Source organism: Orycteropus afer, unplaced genomic scaffold, assembly GCF_000298275.1.
Source record: "Orycteropus afer afer isolate SDZICR_OR568_19922 unplaced genomic scaffold, OryAfe1.0 scaffold00030, whole genome shotgun sequence".
Lineage (NCBI taxonomy): Eukaryota > Metazoa > Chordata > Mammalia > Tubulidentata > Orycteropodidae > Orycteropus > Orycteropus afer.
The window spans coordinates 1,048,346-1,068,640 of record NW_006921617.1 but is presented as its reverse complement, the minus strand read 5'-3'; positions in this window follow the sequence as shown (position 1 = coordinate 1,068,640).

The window sequence follows — 20,295 nt, the reverse complement described above, 5'->3', positions numbered from 1 at the left end:
ATAAGACAAGTCATGTTATTGTAAGACAGGACAAGGCTTGTTTGCCATCTTCTTGGAACAGAAAAGACAGTACCTTACCAATGCTGTAGTAGCACTCCTTTTTAGGAAATCTTTCAAAAAAGCTAGAAAATGCATAATTTTATCAACAACTTGATCCAAAATGGACCAATTTAAAAGGTGACAGAAACCAGTCTGGCAGCTGAGTATCCTGGAAAGTTTCATGGGGAGGAAAGTGCCCCTTTCTAAATTAAAGCCAGAGATAGTGTGAAGGAAAGCTGCTGGCTTCCCATATGTTCTTGGTCTCCTTACAAAAAATTTCCTGTGAACTCTTTCCCAAGCTCCTAACCTCAAAGCAGACTTCTAGAAACTTTTAGTTACTACATATGTCAGTATCATAGAACTTTTATTTATCCCCAATAGATACGGGAAGGGTTACAGATATTATTGACCTGAAGTGTAATAATGTCCCTCAAGGCTAACCTTTAAATCTTTATGCACAGTAATCCCAGCTATGCATAGCATCGTTCTCTGTCTTTAGGAATATTATAACATTCCATAAAGCTGTAATAAAAAAGAATAGTGTAAAAGGGCAAAGGGAAATGACCACTTTCTCCATAACAGCTCTGTAGGGCATTCGCACACTCAGTTTACTGAAATGAGTTCCTTTCGGCAGTGCAGAGAGTCTCCTAAAAGAAATATTGTAGAATATAAACCTAAAATATAGACTCTATTTATTAATCCAAATAATCAAATGGCCTCTTTCATTAATAAAATATAAATTAACATCTTAGCTTGAATGAGATAAAATACTGCCAATATTGTTTTTGCTTATGAGAACATAACAGAAAATTCTATAATGACAACCTATTAGTGTGTTGTTTTCACCATTTTCTTAATAAGGCCAATGATCATATTCTTTGAGTTACTTATGTCATAAATTATAGTTATTAGATGACACTAACTTGCCAATTTTAAGCCCTTTTGGTGACTGAGATGCATAAAATTTGGACCTAGTTGATTAAGTTTTAAGTCATTATAGCTTCACTACTTTCTAAGGTAAACACAAGTTCTAAACTGGACAGAAACAGATTTGCTTATATTTTCATGGAAGCACCTACATAAGTAAAGCATTTCTGGAAACAAAATAGATCACAAAATTGCATCAATAGTAGTAAAGATCACAGAACTACATTGATAATGTTAACTAACATATTTATTTAAGTCTTCAGATTATAAGGCACTTACCTTACTTAGGTCAGTTAGCAGCATTCTTACCATTATGATATAGGTAATGAATAGCTAGGATTAGACCTCTTCTCACATACACACCGACAATTATGCTATATTTCCCGGTATTAGTGTCCTCACAGAAACAGCAGGATTAAGTTGGTATTCCAACTTGTTTAATGCAACATTAAGTGACAGAATGGGGCATAACTGTGGTGTAACAGATGTTTCAAAAATACACTAAGATTTAGAAAACTAGGAAAGAAAGAATCTTCCATAATTAAATCTATTTCAAAAAATCTTTGACACATATTAATCTCAAGGAGAAACTTTAGAATTCTTCTTATTGAAGTCAGGAAAAAGATAAAGATGATATGTTACTTCTATTTATCACTGTCCTGGAAATCTAAGCTAGCAAAACAAGATTAGCAAATGGAGTAGAACTACATGGTTAAAAATAAAAAGCCAAAATTGCTTTTAGTTGTAGATGGCATGATCGTTCATGAATGATCTAAGATAATTAATAAAATAATAAATACATATGACAACATAACAAAAACAATCATAGCAATAAAAACTGTTGGGTACCTAGGAATAAATACAGCAATAGATGTGCAAACACTTTATAAATAAAATTAAAGACAACAACAACAACTAACTTTTAAAATACATTAGGGAAGATCTAAATAAAAGGTGACATTAAAATGTACATGGAAAACAAAAGGTGACAAAAATAGTTATAGATCAGAACACTATATTGTAATTTTATCAAATTTTTGAAATTGATCTATTAATTCAATACATTTCCAATCATCATTGTTCTTAGTTGGTTTGTGAATTTGACAAGCTGACTCTGAATTTCCTATGGAAGAACAAGGGGTAAATTCCTAATGAAGAAAAAGATAAGAACAAAAGAAAAGAACTGAGGAAGATTAAAGCCAGGGGATTAAACTTGTCAGATATTAGGATTCATTAAGAAATGAATCTGACTAAGATAATGTGTATTGATGCAGAGATTCATACAAATTAACCACAAAGATAAGATAAATTAAACATCAGTACATACACATCTATGAAATTTTGACATGTAAAAGGAATATACAAAAATTGAAAAGATGAAATAATTAAAAATTATATGTGGTCAACATCCTTCATTAAAACAAATTCCAGGTGCTTTAAAGAAGATCCTCATATGAAAATAAAAATATTAAAAGTCCCAATTATAGAAGAATATATTAAGCAATGTACAAAAAGCAACAATTTTTTGTTTAATTAAATTAGTATTAAATTTTCTATTCAACAAAATGTACCACAACACAGTTAATAGAGCAGTAAAAAATACAAAATACAAAATATTTTCCCATATAGATTATCTACAAAGGAATCATACATAAACTATAAGGAGCTCTTAAAATTAAAAATAAATAAATAAATAAAAATTACACTCCCACTCCCAATATAGGAAACTATTCATGAAAAACTTTCAGAAGAAAAAAGTTGAATAGACAATGACTCTTCCTTGCTAGTAATTAGGAAAATGCAAGTTAAACAAAAATAACATACAATTTCATAATCATCAAATAGTACAAAATATAGCAAATTTCAGTGAGGAATTATCACTATGATTACAGTATGCTGTCCAACCTATCTGGAAGTGGTAATTTTTTCCTGGAATGTGTGCTACATTGTTCCCTCCATTTCCACATTATTTTGTTCACTTCTTTTATTTATTTGGAATGAAAATAAAACATTTTGTTTCTCTGCTTAGTGTTCAGCACTGTGGTAGCTACTCAGTAAATAATTAATTAATCAATTCAATTTTTTTGTCATGTATGTATTGTGTGTCCATCATGTGCCAAGAAATAAATTAGTCCACAGAAGATACATGTTCTATACCCTCACAACACTTGTCTTGTAGAGAGTCAATGCTGACTGAACACTTATCTTCCTTTAGGAATTAATAGTCTAAAAGCGTCTCACTTTGAGGTGACATCACCACCTACAGCATAACCTGAATTGTCCTGAGATTGTGGATAGAGAATGAACAGAAATTGAAGAATTTTACTGGGAATATTTTAAGAGTAAATTATTTTAACTTTTCAACCTCTCTTGGCCATCAAATTTTCACATGTATTTGTCCACTCTTGAGAAAAGCATGGTGTGCTGGTTTCAGGGAAGTTAAGAGGCCTCTGCAGATGATCGTATTGATAGAATACAAGGACTAACGGCATTTCTGAGTAATGTGACTTGCTGTGCTTTCAATCATGACTCAGCTATCTTTTTGTCCCGAAAGCATCTCCAGTTACTATATGCATTTGGTTTCTGCAAAACTTGTGATTTTTTTTTTTTTTTTTAATCAACAGAACTATATGAAAAGAAACCAGGGTTAGCAACTGGAAACATGAGAGGAAATTCCTTTTGATCTTGGTGTATCTAATGGATTATTTTATCGTAAGCAAGAAAATATGGCTAATTTCCAACCAAAAAGTTTACTGCAAGTGTAAAGCAAAGCAGAATAAAAATAATAATTGAAAAATATTTTTAAAATGTCAGGAACTATATCAAAAAAGAGATTCTTTTATATTATATTCTTTTAAGAATAAACACTTCATTTTCTCATGATTCTGTGGCTTAGCAATTTGGGCTGGGTTCAGCAGATTGTTCTTCTGTTACTTTACTCTGGGGTCACTCATGTGGCTGCAGTTAACTTTACATCAATAGGATCACAGATGGCCACAATTACCTGTCTGCTGTTGGTGGTTGTCAGTTTTGTCTTTCTCTCCATGTGGTCTTTGATTGTCAGGAGCAGCCTGAATTTTCTGCTTGGTAACAGCATTCCAAAAGGATAAGAAAAGAAGCTCCAAATTTCCTTGAGGACTGAACTTATAAATCACACATCATAATTTCAGCCATATTAGCCATATTCTATTAGTCAAACATATTACATTTCCAGTCTTTGTGATGCCACTCAAGATTGAGATTACAGGAACAAATTATCCTGGTTTAGGACACATATCAGTGCTTAGCTGAGAAGGACAGCTCATGTTTAGTGGCTGTACTCCAAAATTATACCCAGTGTGGAAGAATTAATTCCTCAAAAAATAGAGCGTCACCACCAAAAAGAGGAGAAATAAATAGGAGGTGAGCAAAAATGATGGAAGACATTTTACAGAGGTACCTTTGGAGAATCACTTAACTCTCATGTGTCTGAGCATGTTTGAAAATTGAGAATGAATAGAAGACCCCCGAAACATTTCCACTAGAACTATGGTTTTATTATTCTTATTGTCTTCTATTTTTTATTCTGCCTCTCTATTTGGTAGTGCCTGCTGCTTCAGACAGCCAGAGACCATAAGCTCCCCTTGAACTTTATGATAAAATAGCAAGTCTGGGCTAAGGAATCACATCCACCATTAGATTATAAGCTCCATAAATGCAGATAATATATCTTGCTCATCTCTGAATTCTCATCTTCTGACACATTAGGGGCCCACTAAATAATTCATGTTGGAAAGATCACCTAATCCTGGTATTTTCCTCTTATGGACTTTTATTTCTATTTTATATGGCAGGAGGGATTGATTCAGCAGAATGTCGACTGTGTTCTTTCCTAATTTTTAAAATATTATCCTATCTTATTACCCATAACTACCCTTCTCAATTTCACCAAAAAAAAAAAGCATTATTTTCACCTTCCCTAAGTCTTACTATTGTATTTTACTTTTAGTACCAAATTTCACTAAGGTACCAAACAAAGAGATAATGTGAAACATTATTGAAGAAATATATTAAAAAAGGAAGACTTTAATGAACATCAGACATATCCATTTCTATGTTGTTGTTGTTGTTATGTGCCATCGAGTCGGTTCCAACTCATAGCGACACCTCCTCGGGTTTCCAAGGCAGTATCACTATGGAAGTAGATTGCCCCATCTTCCTTCTGAGGAGTGGCTGGTTAGGGTAATTTCAATCCTATGGCTTCAACTAAATGAAAGAAGAACATGATCCAATGATGATTAATTATAGCTGATAGAGCACTGGTATGATATAACTGTAAGGAATGAAAATAGTTTAGTAAAAATAATTGCCATAAAACATATGGATTAAGTTTCTTAGTGCTTATGTCCTTGAAAATGAAGGAATTGTGGCATGTTATGTCTGGAAAGATCCCCATTCATCTGTCAGTTTGTCATATTATGGTGGTTTGCATGTTGCTGTGATGCTAGAAGCTATGTGACCAATATTTCACACAGAGTCAACCATGGTGAACAGGTTTTAGTGGAGGTTCCAGACTAAGACAGACTAGGAAGAAGCACATGGCCAGGTCCACTTCTGAAAACACTGGCTACTCAAAATGCTATAAATACCAGTGAAAGATTGTCTAAAATAGTGCTGGAAGATGAGTCCTTTGGGTTGGAAGACACTCAAAGTATGACAGGATGTTTCCTCAAAGTAGTTGTTGTTATGTGCCATCGAGTAGGACCTGACTCATAGTCATTCAATCCCTCCTTGGGTTTCTGAGACAGTATCACTACGGAAGTGGGTTGCCCAACCTTCCTTCTGAGAAGTGGCTGGTGGACTCAACCTTAATAATGTGGATGGAATAAAGCTTTCAGGAACTTCATTTGCTTATGTGGCATGACTCAAAGTGAAAAGAAACAAATACTCATTTAAAATCAGAATGTGGAATGTATGAAGTATGAATCTGGGAAAACTGGAAGTTTTCAAAAATGAAATGGGAAGCATAAAGACCAATGTCCTAGGCATTAGTGATCTTAAATGGACTGGTATTGGCCATTAAATCTGACAATCATATGGTCCACTATGACAAATTGAAGAGGAATGACATGGCATTCATGGTCAAAAGAACATTTCAAGATCTATCCTGAAGTACAATGCTGTGTCCCACTGTAAGTAATAGGATATCCATATGCCTACAAAAAAACACTAGTTAATACTACTATTATTCAGCTTTACATACCAAATACTAAAGCAAAGTATGAAAAAAAATGCAAGATTTTACCAACTTTTGCAGTCTGAAATCGACCAAACATGAAATAAAGGTGTCCTGTAATTACTAGAGATTGGAATGCAAAAGGTAGAAACAAAGAAGAAACATCAGTGTTGGAAACTATCTCCAGAAATGATGCTGGAGATCACATGACAGAACTTTGTAATACAAACAACTTACTCATTGCAAATACTTTTTTGAAACAACATAAACAGTGACTATACACATGAAGCTCACCAAATGGAATAAAGAAGCATGAAATCTGTTACCTCTGTGAAAAGAGATGATAGAGAAGCTCCATATCATCAGTCAGAACAAGGCCAGAGCCCCACTATATAACACATTGTCTAATGTTCATAAGCAAATTTAAGTTGAAGCTGAAAATAAAATAAAATAAAATAATCCACAAGAGTCAAAGTACAATCTTGAGTATATTCCACCTGAATTCAAAGACAATCTGAAAAATACTTTTGATGTATTGTACACCAGTAACTTAAGACTAGACAAGTTCTGGGATGATATCAAGAACATCATACAAGAAGAAAGCAAAAGATGATTAAAAAGACAGAAAAGGAAGAAAAGACCGAAATCGATGTCAGAAGAAACTATGAAACTCCCTCTTGAATGAAGTACAGCTAAAGCAAATGGAAGAAACGAAGTAAAAGAGCAGATCAGAAGATTTCAAAGGGAGCTTAAGAAAACAAAGTAAAGTATTATAATGAAATGTGCAAAGATCCGGAGTGAGAAAATGAAGAGAACACACTCAGCACTTTTCAAGCTGAAAGATCTAAAGAAAAAAATTAAGCCTCAAGTTGGAATATTGAAGGATTCTATGGGCAAAATGGGAATTCCAGAACACTTCATTGTGCTCATGAGGAAACTGTACATAGAACGAGGCAGTCATCCAAACAGAACAAAGGGTTACTGCATGGTTTAAAATCAGAAAGGTGTGTTTCAGGCTTGTATCTTTTCACCATATTTACTCAATCTGTATGCTGAGCATATAATCTGAGAAGCTGGACTATATGAAGAAGAACTTGGCATCAGGATTGGAGGAAGATTCATTAACAAACTGCAATATGCAGGTGATACAACATGGCTTGCTGAAAATAAAGAACACCTGAAGCACTTACTGATGAAGATCAAGACTACGGCCTTCAGCACGGATTTCACCCCAACCTAAAGAAAACATCCTCACAATTGGACCAGTAAGAAGCATGATAAATGGAGAAATGATTGAAGTTGTCAAGGATTTCATTTTACTTTAATCCATAATCAACACCCATGGAAGCAGCAGTCAAGAAGTCAAGTGATGCGCTGCATTGGCCAAAACTGCTGCAAAAGACCTCTTTAAAATATTAAAGAGAAAAGATGTCACTTTGAGGACTGGGGTGTGCCTAACCTGTTGTTGTTGTTATTTGCCATCAAGACGAACACAACTCATAGTGACACCTTCTTGGGTTTCTGAGGCAATAACACAATGGAAGTAGATTGCCCAACCTTCCTTCCGAGGAGTTGCTGTGGTGGGTTTGAACTGCCAGCCTTCTGGTTAGCAGTCAAGTGTCTTAGGCACTATGCTACCAGAGCTCCTGTGCCTAATCTAAGCCATTGTATTTTCAGTAGCCTCATATGCATGTGAGGAGCTCTAGTAGCGTAGTGCCTAAGGCATTTGACTGCTAACCAGAAGGCTGGCCGTTCAAACCCACCAGCCATTCCTCAGAAGGAAAGTTGGGCAATCTACTTCTGTAGTGATACTGCCTCGGAAACCCAAGGAGGGGTCTCTATAAGTCGGATTTGACTTGATGATAGTGAGTTTTGAGTCATATGTGTATGAGAGCTGGATGTTGAATAAGGAAGGCCACTGAATAATTGATTCATTTGAATAGTGGCGTTAATGAAGAATTTTGAATTTACCATGGATGGCTAGAAGAACAAACAAATAAGTCTTGGAAGAAATACAGCTGGAATGTACTTTAAAAGGGAGAATGGCCTAACTTCATCTTTTGTACTTTTGTCATATGTCGGAAGAGACCAGTCCCTGAGAAGGATAACATGCTTGATAAGGTAGAAGGTCAGCAAAATAGGGGAGGGTGCTCAACAAGATGGAAGGACGCAGTAGCCACAACAATGAGTTCAAGCATGACAATGATTGTGAGGATGGCTCAAGACTGGGCAGTGTTTCTTTCTGTTGTACGTAGGGTCACTATGAGTCAGAACAAACCCAAAGACAGCTAACAACAACATATCTGGAAAGAAGATTAGGTGACTCTAATCTACCGCCCCCCACTTTTTTTTGACCCTGAGAGGTTGCAGAAAATAAATCCATTACTTGGAGTGGCTAACATAAGAGACATGCCTAGGCATATAATATAAGAATGCATGACTGGCATAGATAGAGAGACGTCCTTGATGAAGCATGGTGCCTGATGGAGCTGCAGAGCATTGAAAGAAAAGCAGCCACAGCATCTGTCCAGAGACCAGATCAGCTACATAATTTGTGGGGCCCACAAAAAAGGGAAAATGTGGAGTTCTTTGTTCAAAAATGATGAAAAACTTCAAGATGACCATAGCAAAGCGTGTCATCAAACTCAGGACTCTTCTAAGTATGAGTCCCCGTGTCACTATGCAGACTGCATTCCTCTAAGGCTGCCCTACGAAATACCTCTTAATCAGTAGAAATAACCAGGGTTACATTAAATTTGCCAGAAACAGAGTGAAACCAGAGACTCCAAGTAGTAGGCCACATAGGAGCATTTATGCTGCCTCTGTCCTTGCCACCAACACTGGAGTGATTACTGCCCAGGATATATGAAAGGGAAGAATTTCCTCAGAGCCAAAACTTACCTGTCCTTTCTTCTTTACCAAGAAGCTGGACATTAGTGCATTAGCCTGTGCTGTGCGAAGGAAGACATGAGCTTGGATGTTGTTTAAGGCAGGAGATTTTATTTTTAAAATTAATTTTTAAAGGAAATTTTAAAATTGAGTCTTGTTTAACAGGTTTATTGAAATGTAATTCACATGTTATACAACTCACTCATTTAAAGAGGAAAGTATGATGGTTTTTAGTATATTCACAGATGTGTGCAACCATCACTGCAGCTAATTTTAGAACATTTTTACAACCTCAAAAAGGAACCATGTACCTTTTAGCTATCACCTCCATATTTCCCCATCTGTGGTGAAATGAGTTCCTTTTTGCGTCCTTTTGCCTTAGTTCTTTGGAAAAACAACTTTACAGGTCTTTCCCCTTAGCCCTGAGTAGTTATTTTTGCCCTAATTTTCGATCCCAGAGGGTCTGTGACTTTTTCTAGGTTTGATTGACATTTCCTAGGTAAGTTGTAAACAATGTGGTTTGATATTTCTTGTCTGGTTCTAGGGTTCAGCTTGCCCTGTAATAGGTACGCATTTTGCAGGGATTGATCAATACTCTATGCAAATGAAATGGCTATAGGCTATGCAAAGGAAGTATCTGCAGTTTACTATAAAAATGAGGTGTCTCTGGCTAACCAAGAGGGGATTCATCAGTTTGTGGCCCTGATAGGAAGGCCATGTCTGGAAAATGAGTAGGAGTTTGTGCATATAAGCAAACAACCCCACAGAGATTTCAGAGACAGAAAGCAACAGGAAGCAGCAGAAGGAAGAAAGAAGAGAAGATATGAGAAGCGGAGAGAGAAAGGGGACAAGGGACCTCCTAAAATCTGTAACAGTGAAGACGATGAGAGGCCCAGAAGGAGCCCAGTGGCAGAGTCAGTGGTAACAGATCCCAGGGCAAAGAGGCACCTGTCCTGAAGAAGCTAGAAGGAGATGGTCTGATGGGGCGAAGAGAACTTATCCTCAGGAGGCCGAGAGGACTCCAGCATGGCTGAGAGGAGCTGAGAGAGCTGTCCTGCATTGCAGAAGGAAGAGTTTGTCTACATGTTTCCTAATCCTCATTCTGAGTTGTACCCATAACAAACCACTGAACTCTAACTATGGTCTGTGATTTCTGAATGGCCATTGCAATGGATTATCCACTCCAGAAGAGAAATGGAGAGTGACATAGGCTGGTGTCAGAATTGGTAAAAATGTTGGAGAGTGTAGGTATGTCTGACATTCACATTTCCTAGGAATCAGCCTTGGGCTGATCTTGATTCACACCATCTCCCCTGAAGTTTGAAGTTAGACAGGTTCTGATGATACTACTACTGCTACCTAGATTGCACACAGTTCTTCCTCTCTCTCTTTTTTTTAATGCATTTTATTGAAATATAATTTATGTACAGTGAAATACACAAAACTAAAGTGACATGGGTCAAGGCCTTTTTTTTTTTTTTGCAATGTTCCCTCCCCTCCCCTCCTACCCCTGGTAAACAACAAAGAAAGTTTCCCTCCATATATAAACATTTCCTTGACCCTCCACAATGAATTAATACTATATTTGTCCTTCTATGATTGAATTATTTCATTTAGCATAATGTCCTCCAAGTTCACCCATATTATGCAGTGTTTTGCAGACTCTACATTATTCTTTAGTGTTACATAGCATTCCTGTATGTGTATATACCATAGTTTGGTCATCCACTCTTCTGCTGATGGGCAAGTAGGTTGTTTCCATCTTTTTGCTATTGTAAATAGTGCTGTGATGAACATGAGTGTGCATGTATCTGTTCCTATCCTGGGTCTCACCTCTCTAGCCTCTCTAGGATATACACCTAGTAATGGGATTGCTGGGTCAAATGGTATCTCCAATTCCAACTTTCTAAGGAATCACCTTATTGCTTTCCACAGTGGTTGTGTCACTTCACTGTCACACAAGCAGTGTATGAGAGTCCCAATCTCTCCACATCCCCACGAGCATTTGTTATTTTCTGTCTCACTGAACCTTGCCATCAGTGTTGGTGTGATACTGCATATCTCATTGTTGTTTTGATTTACATCTCTCTGATGGCCAATGATTGTGAGCATTTTTTCATGTATTAGTTGACCATCTGAATATCCTCCTCAGTGAAGTGTCTATTCATGTCTTCTGCCCATTTTTCAATTGGATTGTTAATTCCCTTGGTGTTGAGGTGTTGGAGTTTTCCATCAATCTTAGAGAAAAGTCCCTTGAAGATATGTAATTATCAGCAAATATGAATTTGTTGCTGTCATTTTTGTCATGTGCTTTTTCATTATGTCGATTTCTTTGTTCCATATAATTTTCTATCCTGAGCTCATTTTGTTTATGAATCATGTTATCACTTCCTTCATTGCTATTGTTTTAGTATTTACTGAATATTTATGCTGGTCCTCTTTTATATTTTGATGTGAAGGTTTATCATTTTTCTTTGAGGTTACCCGGTGATTTATAGTTTTCTTCCCAAGTGTAGAACAGTCCGTTCTATCGTGTAGTTTTCTTGACTTCCCTACCATCTAGAACTTCTATAATGACACAGATTTTTTTCCCTCTTTTTGGTTTGTAGTTGTCCTCATTAGTCGGTTGGTGTCTCTGGTTCCCTGTTTACAACCTTGTAGGCTTTTTTACTTTGGATACTTCCATGGCTGGGTTGGTTTCTGGGTTATATCATCATGTGTGTCAATGGTCAGTTGTTGTTGGTTGTTGTTGCTTCTTTGTCCAAAGGGCTCCCTTTAGCATCTCTTGTAAGGTTGGTCTGGTTTTGACAAATTCCCTTAATTTCTGCTTATCTGGAAATGTCCTAATTTCACTATCATATTTGAGGGACAATTGTGCTGGGTACATAATTATTGGTTGGAAATTTTTCTCTTTCAATGTTTTATATATATATATATATATATATATCATCCCACTGTCTTCTCGCCTGCATGGTTTCTGTTGAGAAATTCAAGCTTAGTCTTATTGGTTGCCCCTTGTAGGTAATTTTTTGTTTCTCCCATGCTGCTATCATGATTCTTTCTTTGTCTTTGGTTTTGGTGAGTTTGATGATGATATGTCTTGGCGTTTTTCTTTTGGGGTCTATCCTGTTTGGGGTTCATTGGACTTCCTGAATGGATATATTCTCATCTTTCATCATATCAGGGAAGTTCTCCTTCAACAAATCTTGGACAATTTTCTCAGTGGTTTTATTTTTCTCTTCCTGTTCTGGAATTCCAGTGACACATAGGTTATTCCTTTTTATGGTATCCCACATAAATCTTAGGCTTTCTTCATTTTGTTTTGATCTTTTTTTTGATTGATCCCTTTCCAAAGGAATATTCAGGTATTTGTCTTCAATCTCATTAATTATGTCTTCCATTGTATCAATTCTACTCCTTTGCCCTTTAAATGTGTTATTTATTTCTGACAATTTAGTATTAATCTTCTGAATTTCTATCTGTAGATTTAGAATCATTTCTAATTTTTCATTTATTTTGTCATTTTGTTCTTGTATTTTCTTTCAAAATTCTTCTGGGCTTTTGCCTGTGTTTTCCTTGGTCTGTCTCTCAATCCTTTGAAGATACCTAAATGTAATTCTTTTGAATTCCTTATCAAGGAGTTCCAATACTGTGTCTTCCCCAGAGATGTGTTTTAGGTCTATATTCTGGTCCCTTGTTTCTCCTGCTTTCTCTTGCTTCTTTATGTGCACTGTGATGCTCTGTTGTCTCTGAGGCATTGTGATATTTTTGTGTTTAATTGGTGATTATATGTTGGAGTAACTTTTCCACAATTTTCATTTTCTTTGTTTTGTTTGTATGTTATCTATACAGGCAGAGTACTGTGCTGTGCTCCTCTACTCACTAGTTGACAGCACTTATACACTCACTACCTGTCTCCTTTCGTGTTGTCAGCCTCTCATATGTCTTTGCTGACCCTGGCAAACAAAACCTGTTCTTAGGTCCCTGGAAGCTGAATGAGAGTGCTATCACTTTACAATCTAAAATGGTTTCCACTTGTAAACATTCAAAATGGCTGTGCCCTTGGTCACTTTAAATATCCAAAATGGCCACCAGATGTAAATAATCAAAATGGCTGTGCCCTCTGGCAGCAGAAAGTCCATAGATCAGGTTGTCTCCTTCTTTGCTGTTTCCCTTCCTAGTCATAGGCCACCAGAGCAGTTGTCCCTGCAGCCCTTGGTGACCAGGACTGACCTTTAGGTCAATTCTCATGTCCCAACACCATTTGGAAATATTCAGGCTGTTGGTCTTGTCAGAGTAGCTGATAGTCTGCAGCTCTGACTGTCTCTGTACTCACTGTTTTCATTCAGGTTTTTCCAGTAGTTGGTGCCTAATCCACTTCTGTATAGTTCCTTTCAAAGCTCAGGGTTCCAGGATTATCTTCTGTATCTCTGTCTATTAGTTCTTCTTTTCTTTGTTGAAGATGGTCTGTGTTGCTTGTCTGTCTATTCCTCCATCTTACTGGAAGTCCAACTCCCTTCCTCTAACTCTTGCAAACAGCTACTTTCTGTCTTTGTGGGCTTCCATGTTCTAAACTTTCATATGAATGGGACCAAATTGCATGTGGTCTTTTATGACTGGCTTCTTTCACGTACCATAATGTTTTAAGCTTCATTCATGCCATAGTACATATTAGAACAAGAACTGAGTTTTTATATCTAAATGAGTCTATGTATGTAATGATAGTAACTAAAAGTGTAAGTCATTTGATATAATTATTTGATGTACTAATCAATGGAAAAAAGAATTTGATAGAGGAAAATTCGGTTGAACTATAGGGAGAAATAATACAATTTCTTTATATAAACAAAAGAGTTGAACCTCTTTAATAAAATAATTTCCTACACTTATGGCTATATCTGAAGTAGAATAAGAAAACTTGAAGGACAATGGGGAATCAGAGGGAGGAGAAATGACCTGGTTTAGGAGATATCAGAAGGTTCACAGAGAAGACATTTAGCTTGGGGAGATTTCAAGAGGCAAGGCAAATGAAATCAGTTATGTGTAAACCAGATTTCATTTAAATTTAATGACAAACTGATAACTAGTCAAGTGTATATTATTTTAAAAATCAATGTGTAAAGACTATAAATGATGTATAAAAAACATAAAATGGTTTTTCATAATGTAATTTAGAAGGTCCATATTTTGTGATTCTACATAGATAAAAAAGATAATCATAGCACAGTTTTTTTTGTGTTTCATTCTAGCTTTGTGATGTCATAACAAAGATAAGAGATGAATCAAAAATTCTTTCAGATTTGTCTTCTGGATTTAGGAATATAACCCAAGATTATGAGAGAATGAAAAAGGTATGTTGAAAAAGTAATACTTGAAAATAAAAATGGTGGTGCCTTTAGGAAAGAGCAATTGAGTATAAAACTGGGTAAACGACACATTGGAATTATGCTGGTAATTTTCTACTGCTGCATGTATAAATTATGCAGAGAATATTGGATGATAGTTCTTTGTACTGAAAACTACCTCTTTGCTTCCAGGCCTGGCAGAGGTGAGAGCTGTGCTGAGAGGAACAAGAGCACACGCAATAAAGGGACATAAAAAAAAATCACTTGTATTTCACAGGATAATGGAAGACTGAAAAATCTAAACTTGCAGCCTGAAAACTAGACTTAGAGAAGATATGTATTTCATTTAACTTGGAAACTGGCCTACCAATTTGGTAGGTATAGTAAGAAGCTTCTTAAATAATTAAAAATTGCAGCTAATTTCTTGGTCCACAGCAAAGTTAACAGCTCTTAGTCAGTGTTTTCTTTGCAAGCACTAAAAAGGCTTACTTATAGCCTCTATTTTCTTTCTTTAAAAAAAATTGCCAGCAATGCATCAGAAGGGCAATAATGTACAGCACATTGGCAAATAAATGTCTTCAAGACTTATGTGGCCTCTTGACAGTAGCTGTGACATATATTTTTCATGTTTAGAATGATAAATGCAACATCTTCTTAGAGCATAATTTAGAAAAAGAAATGACAGATGAGGAATGCAAAATGTCCAAGAAAACTGCTTGTTGGAGGTTATGACTGGGTTCTTTACTTTTTACAAAAATATGGGTGTATTAATGTTTTCCAGTTACTCTCAGAGGACATAGAAGTGTGTGTTAAATATTGAGATCATTACTTTATAAAGACTTCATAAAATAGAGTATTTATTAAACTACTATTTATAAAGCAATATTCTAGATCAGTGTTATCCAATAAAAATATAGTAAGAGTCAAAATTATAAGGAACATATGTAACTTTAGATTTGTAATGCCACATTATAAAAAATAAAAGTCAAGTCAAATTATTTTTAATAATGTATTTTACTTAATGCAATATATATTCAACTATAATCATTTCAGCATGCAACCAATAGATCAATCAACAATAAATATTTTGTATTACCTTTTCACAATACATTTTTGAAATCTAGTATATATTTTCATTTATTAGACATCTCTGTTCAAAGAAGTCACATTTCAAATCCTCAATGGCCACATGTGGCTAGTGGCTACTATATTGGAAAACAGTGATTAATTGAAACAAATGGCAATATAATTCCAGCTCTGCCAGTTATTAATTATGTTGTTGTTTTGGTTCTCTACTGCTGCTCTAACAGAAAATACCACAAGTAGAAGGTCTTAATTAACTAGGATTTATTCTCTTACAGTTTAGGAGTCTAGAAGTCCAAGTTCAAAGTGCCAACTCTAGGGGCTGGGTGAAAGCCCCTTGAATTTAGGCTTTAGTTCTGCCTCTTGTTCCCAGACCACTGAAGCTAAAGGTTTCTCTTAACTCAAGCAGCTGCTGCCTGCTGAGACTGACAAAACCAAGGAAGACAACCAAAATGACACAGTCCCAAGATTACCAAACAACATGGCTGGGCCTAGTTTAAGTCCAGAGAAAGTCCCAATATCAGCAGGAATATGGCAGGCTGCTGAATGAAGACTCAGCCAAATGGAGGATCCAAGCATGCCAAAAAGCTGCAGAGACCTTTCTCAAAACTGCTTCTTACATAGTGGAAGCAGGCAACACTCCTAAGTCAGCTACTCAGCTGTTCCAGTTCCATGATGGAGTAGATTACCAATCTCATCATGGGAAATAACTATATACAGCTGCCCAGCCAAGTTCACACACAACTTAACTACCACAGTGGTCTTGGTCAAAGGACTTACTCTGTGGGATTTCTCATCTGTAAAATTAAAAGGAATATATTATATTAGTTTCTCATTGCTGATGTAACAAATTACCACAAACATATTGGCTTAAAACCATAAATACTTATTATTCTGCAGTTCAGTAGAAGTCTGATGTTGGCCTTTGCTGGGTTAAAATTGAAGTGCCGGTGAAATTGAATTACTTTCAGGAGATTCTAAGAGAGAATCCATCCATGTCTTAGACTTTTCCAGATTTTACAGCTTGCCTGCACTCCTTGGCTCATGACTCCCTTCCATTTTCAAAGCCAGCAATGGTGAGTTGTGTCACTATTATATTCACTCACTCTATCCTTCTCTTCTACTTTGCTCTTCCACTTTTAAAGGGCCCTTGTGATTATTGTAAGCTGCGCTGGTGGTGTAGGAGTTAAGGCATTTGGCTGCTAACCAAAAGCTCTGAGGTGCAAACCCACCAGGCGATCTGCAGAAGAAAGATGAGGCAGTCTGCTTCCTTAAAGGTTTACAGCCTTGGAAACCCAATGGGGGTCGTTATGAGTCAGAACCAACTCGATGGCAGTGAGTGTGGTTTTTCTGTTTTTGTGGTTATATTGGACTCCTTTGGATCAACCAGGATAATCTTTCTCTTTAAAAATCAGTTTGTTATCAATCTTAATTTCATTTGTGATCTTAAGTCTTTTTCTGTGTAACCTATCATATTCATTCCATATTCATTACCATATTCCAGGATCTAGGATGTGGAAATAATTGGGGGACCATTATCCTCTCAACCACAAATAGAATATACTTCATAAGGACTGCTATGATGATTAAAGGAAGCACTTTGAAGAGTACCTAGCACATAGTAAATTATTGTTACTGGTAGTATTATGGTAAGTAGAAGGATGACTACTGAAAAGAGGAGAATGAGTTAAACACTGCAGCTATCAAGTTAGGTAACCTGGGGTGAATTGGGAGTGAGTTTGTAAGTAAGAAAGTAGTGCTTTCTGTCCTGGGAATCCCAGAAATAAGTATGAGGCTCAGTCATAGTCATCATACTGCAAAAAGGACACTAATAAACAAGGATAAATCTAGACAAAAGTGACAAGGGTTGTGAGTCAACCTTTAGTACAGAGTCATGAATAAGCATAAGGTAGAGCTGACTTTATGTGTATGTGCCTTGTGTAATCACACAGAAGGCTATAAGACCTTTTACTTGGCTATAGTCATCTTAAAATTGTAAATAAATTTGTCTTTGAAGTGGGGTTTTGTTGAAGTCCTGCAGGTCAATAGAGCAGTCCTGGGGTAAAAGAGAACGTGCATATTAGCATAGGACATGCACACAATGTCTGTCTACTGTTCCTTGAACCTCTTTCCCACAAGGCACTTACAATATCTCAGAAGCACAGAACTTTGGTGGATCCAGGATGTGTGAAAATTCAGCAACACTCAAAATGAGTCTAAGGTGAACATGTTAGGTATGTCTGTAACAGAGTAAGTGTGGGTGCTGATAGACAAGAGAGGTCACACTTAGCATTTGTACCAGAACTTACTTCAAATAGTCTACAAAATATGAATGACCAATAGATCCTATCATATTATTTCTTACTCATATTAGTTTTAATGTATTAGCAACATCTCATGTTGAAAATAATGACATAAAATAAAAAGAAAGACAGGGTTACCCATAATTCACTTTCCATTCAGTCCTTTCTCACTCACAAGTATATCAACGATTGTGTTGGTAGAATGTGCACATATAATGAAGTAAACTAAAAAATTCAATTTGTTTTTGAGAAACATTTACACACTTCTGGTAAAAATCAAATATATATGCATGTGTGAGCTATGAAATATGAACTGTGTGAATTCCGTAATTTAGAATATGAGTTGAATGCTTTTATATTTGCATTGAAAACTAACATTGTGCAATATATAGATGAACGGTAAAGTTCATGCTAATAATTTAAAATTTGAATTTTTCTTTCTCAGAATAAAATTAAATAGCAAATCCAAGACACTACAACATGTTGAGAGAGAAAGAGAGACCATGGAAGAAAATAAAATAGTTTATATTTTAATACTTTCAGTTGTAATTTCTTTTCTTGCTTTTTGAACCAGTGTGGTTGCATTTTCATCTTGTTCTGGGTCCTGCATATTATATAGCTGGCCCTGCCTGAGGACACCAGAGTTAGATTGCCTTTCAGAATTCCAGGTGCCCCTTCTGCTAGTTATGCAACCTTGGATTAATTATTTAAGTGCTCTGTGCCTTAGCTTTCCTCATATGGGAAAAGAAGACTTGATAAGGGTTTTTGTACAGGGAATATGGTTATTCATGTATTGCATTCAAAATACTATTTTTCTTGAAGCAGTAGGATGTAAGCTACACAATAATAGGGGTCTTTGTCTACTCTGTGTCCCAAGACTGTGTCCCAAGCACTTAAGCTATGCCTGACACATGTTATGAAGTCAATCAATAATGGTTGAAAGCATGCATGTATCTGACTAGCAGCACCATTTCTGTTAAATATAGATCTCTGGGCCCTTTTTTCCTAAGCTCTTGATTCACTACTTTTAGATTGGGGCCCAGAAATATGATTTTAAAAAGCTCTTGAGGTAATTTTAATGGAATCCATGTTTGGAAGGTACTGCACTTTTAATATATATAAACATTTCCATATCCTAGTCTCTCTGCCTGTTTTCCTCATTTGGTTTCTCTTCATGGTGAAATTATAAATATATTTCTGTGTCAAGTTCCTATTTTCCATGACCTAAGACAATGGAATGCATAATTCACATGTCACATTTATTTATGGATACTCAGTATGAATACAGAATGTTATAAGCTACTAGAATCCTGGGTACATATTTTATACCTAAACAATCTAATACATAAGGATATCTCAATTTTTGAATAAATTGTGAGTTGCTGAATTCACTGTCCTGGAGAAGGTTCCATGGAATGAGGTTAAAGGCAAGGTTTGACGATTGAGATGATGTCATTCAAACATCCTGCATTGCAAAGGAAAGCTTAGGCTGCTTCTATAATGCAATAATGTGTGTACCTAGGGACAGCAGACCTGGTAGAGGAGCCCTGTTGCAGGTAGACATATAATATGCTTTGATAGCTTTATGCTGTGCTGAAGGTAATTTACTTCAGTACCTGCCTCCTTTCAATGGAAGATTGCCTTCGCAACTGGACATAACCTGCAACAAAAAATAAAGGAATGATAAAAAAAAAAAAAAAAAAGAAGAGTGTTGCCTTTGCCAAAGTTTTGAAATAAAAATATCCCCATCAGAGGAAAAAAACAAACAAAAAAACTTTATAAAGTAGATGGAAAACTTTGAAGAAAGTTTCACTGGGGGAAATAGTAGTTTTATTATTATTTTCTGATTTAATACTTAGTTAAAATGTATGTGATTCTATGCATACTGTAAGAACCTTTTGTTTTGTAAAAATACAGATTTTTAATATTATCTTATTATATGGGTATTAAGGGATTACTTCCATGATGTGATTTGAGGGATAAAAATCTAAGTCTGCTTCAACATATCTGACAACGATATGGCTGTTGTTGTTAGGTGCCATTGAGTCTTCTATGACTCATAGCGACCCGATTCACAGCAGAATGAAACACTGCCCAGTCCTGCACCAGCCTCATGATCCTTGCTATACCTGAGCCCATTATTGAAGCCACTGTGTCACTCCACCTTGTTGAGGGCATTTCCCTCTTTCATTGACCCTCCACTTTACCAAGCATGACATTCTTTTCCAGAGGATGGTCCCTTCTGATAACATGACCAAAGTACGTGAAATGAAGTGTGGCCATTCTTGCTTCCAAGGAGCATTCCAGCTGCACTTCTTCCAGGACAGATTTGTTAGTTCTTTTAGCAATCCATGGTACTTTCAGGATTCTTCACAAACACCACAACTCAAAAGAATTAACTCAGAGGCAGGGCAAGATGGCGGACTAGGCAGAAGGATTGCACAGACCCTCTTCAACAAAGAAAAGGGAAACCAATTAACACAGACACAGAAGA